This window comes from Sminthopsis crassicaudata, chromosome 1 (assembly GCF_048593235.1).
Source record: "Sminthopsis crassicaudata isolate SCR6 chromosome 1, ASM4859323v1, whole genome shotgun sequence".
NCBI lineage: Eukaryota > Metazoa > Chordata > Mammalia > Dasyuromorphia > Dasyuridae > Sminthopsis > Sminthopsis crassicaudata.
The window spans coordinates 394,606,638-394,613,396 of NC_133617.1; the positions used below are offsets into that span (position 1 = coordinate 394,606,638).

The window sequence follows — 6,759 nt, forward strand, 5'->3', positions numbered from 1 at the left end:
CTGTGTCCGAGGCATGTGCCATCTCTGCTCCCAGAGCCAAAGGGAGTCCGAAGGAAGAACTTCCTAACAATCAGATGCTGGCATTGAGTTCCCCATCTCTGGGAGTATTCAAGCAGAGGCTATTTGACCTCTTATCAATCATGCTGTAGAGGGGATTCCTGCATGAGATGGGAAGTTACACTAGATTACCTCTAAATTTAAAATTAATCTTTTCAGCTTTGAGACTTTGCTATAAAAGAAACTAAAGTGATTTTTTTTTAGTCCCTATATTGCAAAAGCCCACCTCAAGCCTTGCTTCTTCAATGAAGTCTTCCCAAGAACCTCTCTCTCTCCTTCACCCCGGAACCACTCTCTCTCCCTTCACCCCCGGAACCACTCAATCTCCTTCCCCTCAGTGGAATCAATTTAAATAGAAAGCTTCGAAAAAAAATGCCAATATTTCATTGTCCCACCCCACCCAGTGACCTCCTCTGAGGCAGGAGAAGCCTTTCCTTCCTATGCCTTTAGTCCTAAAGAGTATGGGTCACTCCTTCTACCTTAGTATAGCTCCCAGAGGAAAGGACAGATTTTAAAGTATTATTAAAGGTTGAGTCTTTTTTTTTTTTTTTTTTTTTGAGGCTGGGGTTAAGTGACTTGCCCAGGGTCACACAGCTTGGAAGTGCTAAGTGTCTGAGACAAGATTTGAACTCTGGTCCTCCTGAATTCAGGGCTGGTGCTCTATCCACTGTGCCACCTAGCTGCCTCTTCAATTGAGTCTTAAGAAACTGTAAAGAGACTACAAAGGAAGCCCCCAAATCCAAGACTAACACTCCAATGAACTATTAGTCATGACCACCCCGGTGTTATCTTCTGCACAGTTTTGGGACCCAAGTATCCTGGGAGTCCCCTCCTCCCTCCCATTTTATCCTGAAATTCATTTGCCAATGGGCAGACTAAGATCTCTGGCTCAGAAGAGGCTCCCAGTCAGCCCTAGGTTGGGGGGAATAGAGGGTGGGTGGGAGATGTCAGTTCCTCCTACCTCTTCAGGACCATTGGGGAACCTGTCTCTCAGCTCCACACACATCTCAGAAACCCTGTGGAGAAGGGGAGGAAAGAAAGACTTATGTTGTTAGAGACCAGACTTCTGTTGACACAGCTTGGCGGAGCCCTGCCCCTGGGCTGTATCCATTCTGGGCCTGGGAAGGTGAGAGAGGGAAAAGGAGTAAAACCTTTGGACCGGTTCCCAGCTCACATCCCTGCAGGGCCCCTGGGGCCATAGGAAAACCTTGAATAAGAGTCTCCAAAGAAAAGCACGCGGGCTGGGCAATTAGAAGAGTTTCCGGGAAAAGAGAAGTTGAAGTTTGTGGAAGGCAGATTTTGAATTTTAATGGAGAGTAAGTGAATCTAGATAAGGCTGGTTGGGAGGAAGTTTTGGGTGAAATGCTACACAGCAGCATTTAAGCTGAGCAAAGATGGTGTAAGCACATCTGGCCAGCAAGCATTTATTAAGGACCTTTTATGAGCCAGCACCCATGCTAAGGCCTGAGGAGACAGGGGAAAAAAATCCCTATCCTCAAGGAGTTCACAGTCTAATAGGAGAAAGAACACACAAACAACTATGTGAAAACTAGATATATAAGGAACAAATTGGAGATAATCAACAGAAAGCATTAGCATTAAAGGAGATTCGAAAAGGCTTCTTTCTTATAGAAGGTAGCATTTCATATGGCATTTGTAGGAAGTTAAGCAAGATGGAGATGAGGAGAAAGAATTGTAGGCATGGAAGACGGTTAAGTGCAAATGTCTAGAGCCATTATTTAAAGGAATTTGGAGCCATTTTGAAAATGTCTAAAGAAGGAGTGTGTTGTGAAAGAGAAGCACTAGATTACAAAAAATCTGAAAGATAGGGAGAGGGCACATTATTAATGACTCTAAAAACCAAAGAGAGGACCTTGTATTTGATCCTGAAGGTAACAGGGAGCCACCGAAGGTTACTGACTATAGGGGTGACACTGCCGGTCAGGGCTTTAAGATCAGCTTGACAGCTGAGGGGGTGGGCTCGAATGGGGAGAAATTTGAGAAAAAGACATTAAGGGTATAACAGTAGTCCAGTTTTGGACTATTTGAAAGACTGGTGATAGTGTCAGCAGAAAGAAGGGGAGGGGGGCAAGTAATGAGAAATGTTACAAGATAAAATTGATGTCTTGGCAACAGATTGGATTTGCAGGGTGGGCTGAGAGAAAACTCGAGATTAAGAGATAGGAGCCCTGGGTGGCTGCTACTCACTGTGGATGCCCTCCCTTCTCTGGGTCTCACTTTTTCCATCTGCCAAAGTGAGAATGATCATTAAGATATCTCTTAAAATACTTTAAGCTAATGATTCAGGGATTCTTGCTGTTTCTTGTTTTAGCCACCAGAGGGAAATCTAGATCAAAATAAAGACCTTGAGAGGAGAAAAAAATGCATGGACCCCTGAGTCATAACATAGCCAACCCTCTGTTTTTTGGGGCCCAAAATAGCGTGGAATTCAAAAGTTCATTTCTCTTTGACTTTGGAATGCATCACGTGTCTTTGGCAGGGATGGAGATAAACATATTTACTTTCCTGCTTCTCCTTGAGGTGAGTTCCCATTTCCTGGATACACACCAGCTGCTCTAGGAATAGATGGAAATCTTTGCCATGGACAATCCCCAAATCAGAGCATGGAGAGCTTTCTTTTTCTGCATATACGTCACGTCTCTTTTATCACAGCTATTGATGCTACATGGTTTCCAGATGTAGTTGAACCAGTCTTAGATTTGGAGGCAAGAATCTCAGTTCAAATCTTTTGACTCCATAATTCATGACTGACTGATTTTATCTAGGCAAGAAACTTCCTTTCTTTCTGAGCCTCAGTTTCTAATCTGTAAAATTAAGAGATTGGACCAAATCTTTTAGAGTTCTTGCAGCTCTATAATCTTTTTAAAAATAAGTTCCTCATTAGTAGATTGTATCTTATTTGTCACATCTTTCCTAGTACTACATAGTACCTTCATGTTTTTTATATAGTATTTAATACATTTTTTTCAAGGACTGAATGACTGCCTGAGAGTGGCCTGTCATCAGAAAGATGGAGATGGTCTAGCACATTCCAGGCTGTTTCTTTAACAGGTATTTAAAAACCAAAGAGAGGACTTTTTGTTCATTCCTGAATGTTAATGAGGAGCCTCTTCGGTGAATGTGGAGAGATAGGAAGGAAATTGGATGAGAACCAAGTGGCTTTAAGGAGGAGAAAACAAACCTTGGGTGACTAAGAGAAGCAAACTGAGAACCAGGGTCAACTTTTCCTTTTCTCAGATAAAGACCAAATAGGAAGAATGGGGTTTTGCATTGCATACAGGATTTGGGTTAGATCCAGTGTTTGTCATCTTTTTGTATCATAGACACAAAACCTATGGGCCTTTTCTCAGATTTTAAACACATAAAATATATAACATTATAAAAGGAAATAATTGTTGAAATACAGTTATCAAAATATTTCTAAAAATAAGCTCATGGGTCCCAGGTTAAAAATTTCTGGTTAGATTAAGAAAAATCATTTCTAATCTTTCAGGATTTTTGTGCCAAGTTTCTGAGGGCACTTGTCAAGTCTCCTCTCCCACAACAATACTACTCCCTCTTAAAATATATTTTTACAATGCTTTAAAATTCACAAAGTATTTTGCATGTTTATTCATTTGTTCTCCACAACAATTATAGGGGTAGATGTTACCTTATTGGTGAAGAGCATGATTCTCACAAAATTTAAATGAGTGGCTAGGCATTACATAGCTAGCAAATGTTAGATTTTCTTATCTATTACTAGCACTCTACAAGAAAAGTAACAAAGGGAATACAGGTGTATTGAAGAAGAGGAATGCTGTTAAACCTTCCCTTCTAATAGGGAATTAAGTAGAAGAGACTCCTATGAGAAGATTGAGAAGCCTGGGAAACACAAAGCACTTTCACACCTACAACATCCTTTGAATAGTAATTCCAGGACCCTAATGAGGATTGTAGAGGGAAGAGAGAACAAGCAATTATTAAGTACCAGATCTTGTGCAAAATGTTTTATAAATATCCCATTTGATGCTAACAATAACCCTGAGAGGGAGGTGCTATTGTTTCCTCCATTTTACAGTTTAGGAAACTAAGGCAGACAGTGGTTAAATGATTCACTCAGTTATCCAATATGTTTGAAGCTGGATTTGAATTCATGTCTTCCTGATATGAGACCTAGAGCTCTATCCATTGCAGCACCAACGGGACAGGACCCAAGTGGAAGTTTCTTATCACTTAATACAATTATATATAAGAAACATTGTGTTGTAATAAAAAGGAGTCCAAGAATTTGGAAGACTTGAAGTAGACCCACAAACTGGCTGTGGCTTTGAGCAGGATGTATTACCTTTCTAAGCCTCAGCTTCCCTACGTGAAAAAGTAAGGGAGATAGCAGTGTCCTGTAGTAAAAGAACTCCATCTGGACCCAGGGAACCTATGTTTGAACCCTGTTCAGCTTCCTATTTGGATAACATTTGGGCAAGTGAGTTCCCCTCTTGGGCCCCTATTTCCACAGCTATAAAATGGGGAGGTTGGATTAGATGGTCTCTTCAGACTTTTCTAATTCTAGACTGTAGGTTCCAAGACCCTTGCATTACCTCTTATTGGCAAGATCCACCTGGTCAGAGCTTCAGTTTCTCAGGGATAACTAATCTAGGGGAAAGCTCCTATCTACCCAAGTAGTGAATCCTTTCCTCTGTAACCTCACCCTTAATAATCTCCAATTCAATCATTTTTTTTTTTCAGTTGTGTCCAACTCTTTGTGAACCTATTTGGAATTTTTTTTGGGGGGGGGGCAGAGATATTAGAGTAGTTTGCCATTTCCTTCTCCAGCTCATTTTGCAGATGAAGAAACTGAGAAAAAATGACTTGCTCATATAATAAGTGTCTAAAACCAGATTTGAACTCAGGAACATGAGTCTTTTTGACTCCAGATCTGGGATTCTTGTGCATTGTATTACTTACCTGTCCCAAAGCCCTCCTCAAAGCACTGAGCCCTAGAACTATTTTTTAAAATCAAATATTGATATACTTTATATACATGCACTCCTAACACCCAAATAGTACCCCAAAAGTACATTTCCCCACCCTGAGGCTGGGGTTAAATGACTTGCCCAAGGTCACACAGCTAGGAAGTGTTAAATGTCTGAGACCACATTTGAACTCCTGTCCTCCTGAATTCAGGGCTGGTGCTCTATCCACTGCACCACCTAGCATTTCTTAAAAACAGTTAAGCAAAATTTGTCTAATGGTATGACTGTTACTAATAGCCCAAATCCTCTTCCACTTCTGTCATTGACTGACTGCTAATAGAAAGGAAGGATGTGTGCTTTAACCTTAGTAGCAAATTATTTAACACTGACCATTGCAGCCTTTCGGTATTCAATTTATTTCTATTGTTTCTGGTCACTGTATGTGTTGGTCTTTGGTGGTCATTGTATATAATAGCAATTCTGTAATACTTCATCCAAACCTTTTCAGCATTTCTCCGAGTCCTTCATATTTTCATTCACAAAAAGCTGCCATAGGGTCCATTAGGTAAATACAGGGCTGGGCCTAGAGTTCAAAAACCTGAGTTCAAATCTGAACTTACTAGCTGTGTGACTGTTGGCAAAATCACTTCACCTTGTTTTCCTCATCTGTAGAATGGGGATAATAATAGTGCTGAACTTCTAGGTTCTTATAAGGATCAAATAAAATAATAATTGTAAAGTATTTAGCACAGTACCTGACACATAGTAAGGGCTACATAAATGTTAACTGCTATTATTACAGAATCATGGGATCACAATTTTTCATATATGGAAAAAACCTTAGATGGGCAAATATCTAGCCCAACCCAAACTGGAAGAATATCTCCTATAAAATTTCTAACTGATTAGCCAACCTGTGATTGAAGACCTCCACGGAGAAGGAAATGGTTCTTTCTGGACAGCTCTAATTGTTAGAAAGTTCTTCCAGACATTAAGCCTAAATTGACTTCTTTGCAATTTCAGTCCATTGCTCCTATTTCTTCCCTCTACAACCCAAAATAGAATGTGCCAAATGTCTTTTCTACATGTTGTTGTTCAGTCATCTTCAGTTGTGTCTAACTCTTAGTAACTCCATTTGGGGTTTTCTGGGCAACTGGGATGGTTTGCCATTTCCTTCTCCGGCTCATTTTACAGATGAGGAAACTGAGGCAGAGTTAAGTGACTTGTCTAAGGTCACACAGCTAGTAAGTGTCTGAGGTCAGATTTGAATTTAGGAAGATGAATCTTCCTGCCACTAAACCCAGTGCTCTGTGCACTATGGCCCCACCTGGCAGCCCTGCTCTGTGTATGGCAAGACTTTAAAACTTCACCACCCTGGTTGTTCTCTTCAATTTTCTAGCTTATCGATATCAAAAATATGGGGCCCAGAATATAATATTCTAAATATGATCCAACCAAGATCAAATGAGATAATATTTGTAAATCTTATAGTAGGTGCTATATAAATCCCGCCTTCCCTTCCCCCAGCTAGAAATGCCATATACTCAATAGATTCCAGAGGTTCCTTGTTACCTGAAGGATCAAACGTAAACTCCTCTGCTTGGAATTTAAAGCCCATTACAACCTGGCCCCAGCCCACCTTTCAAGCCTTATTGCACTTTATTCTCTGCCCTCCCCTCTCCACCACTCCAAATTGCAGTCCAACCAAATGGGTTTTTTTGCTATTTCT

General features: G+C 40.6%; 1 protein-coding gene across 1 annotated transcript in view; it reads right to left on the reverse strand.

Annotated features, from left to right (window-relative positions):
- PIGQ (phosphatidylinositol glycan anchor biosynthesis class Q) overlaps nucleotides 1-1,097 on the reverse strand; it is a 68,358-nt gene extending 67,261 nt beyond the window's left edge. The window contains exons 1-2 of the mRNA XM_074279791.1: nucleotides 1,019-1,097; nucleotides 1-158 (exon numbers count right to left, since the gene is read on the reverse strand). The gene's annotated coding sequence lies outside the window, so the exon portion shown is untranslated. The remainder of the gene's footprint in view (nucleotides 159-1,018) is intronic.
- Nucleotides 1,098-6,759: the final 5,662 nt, after the last annotated feature.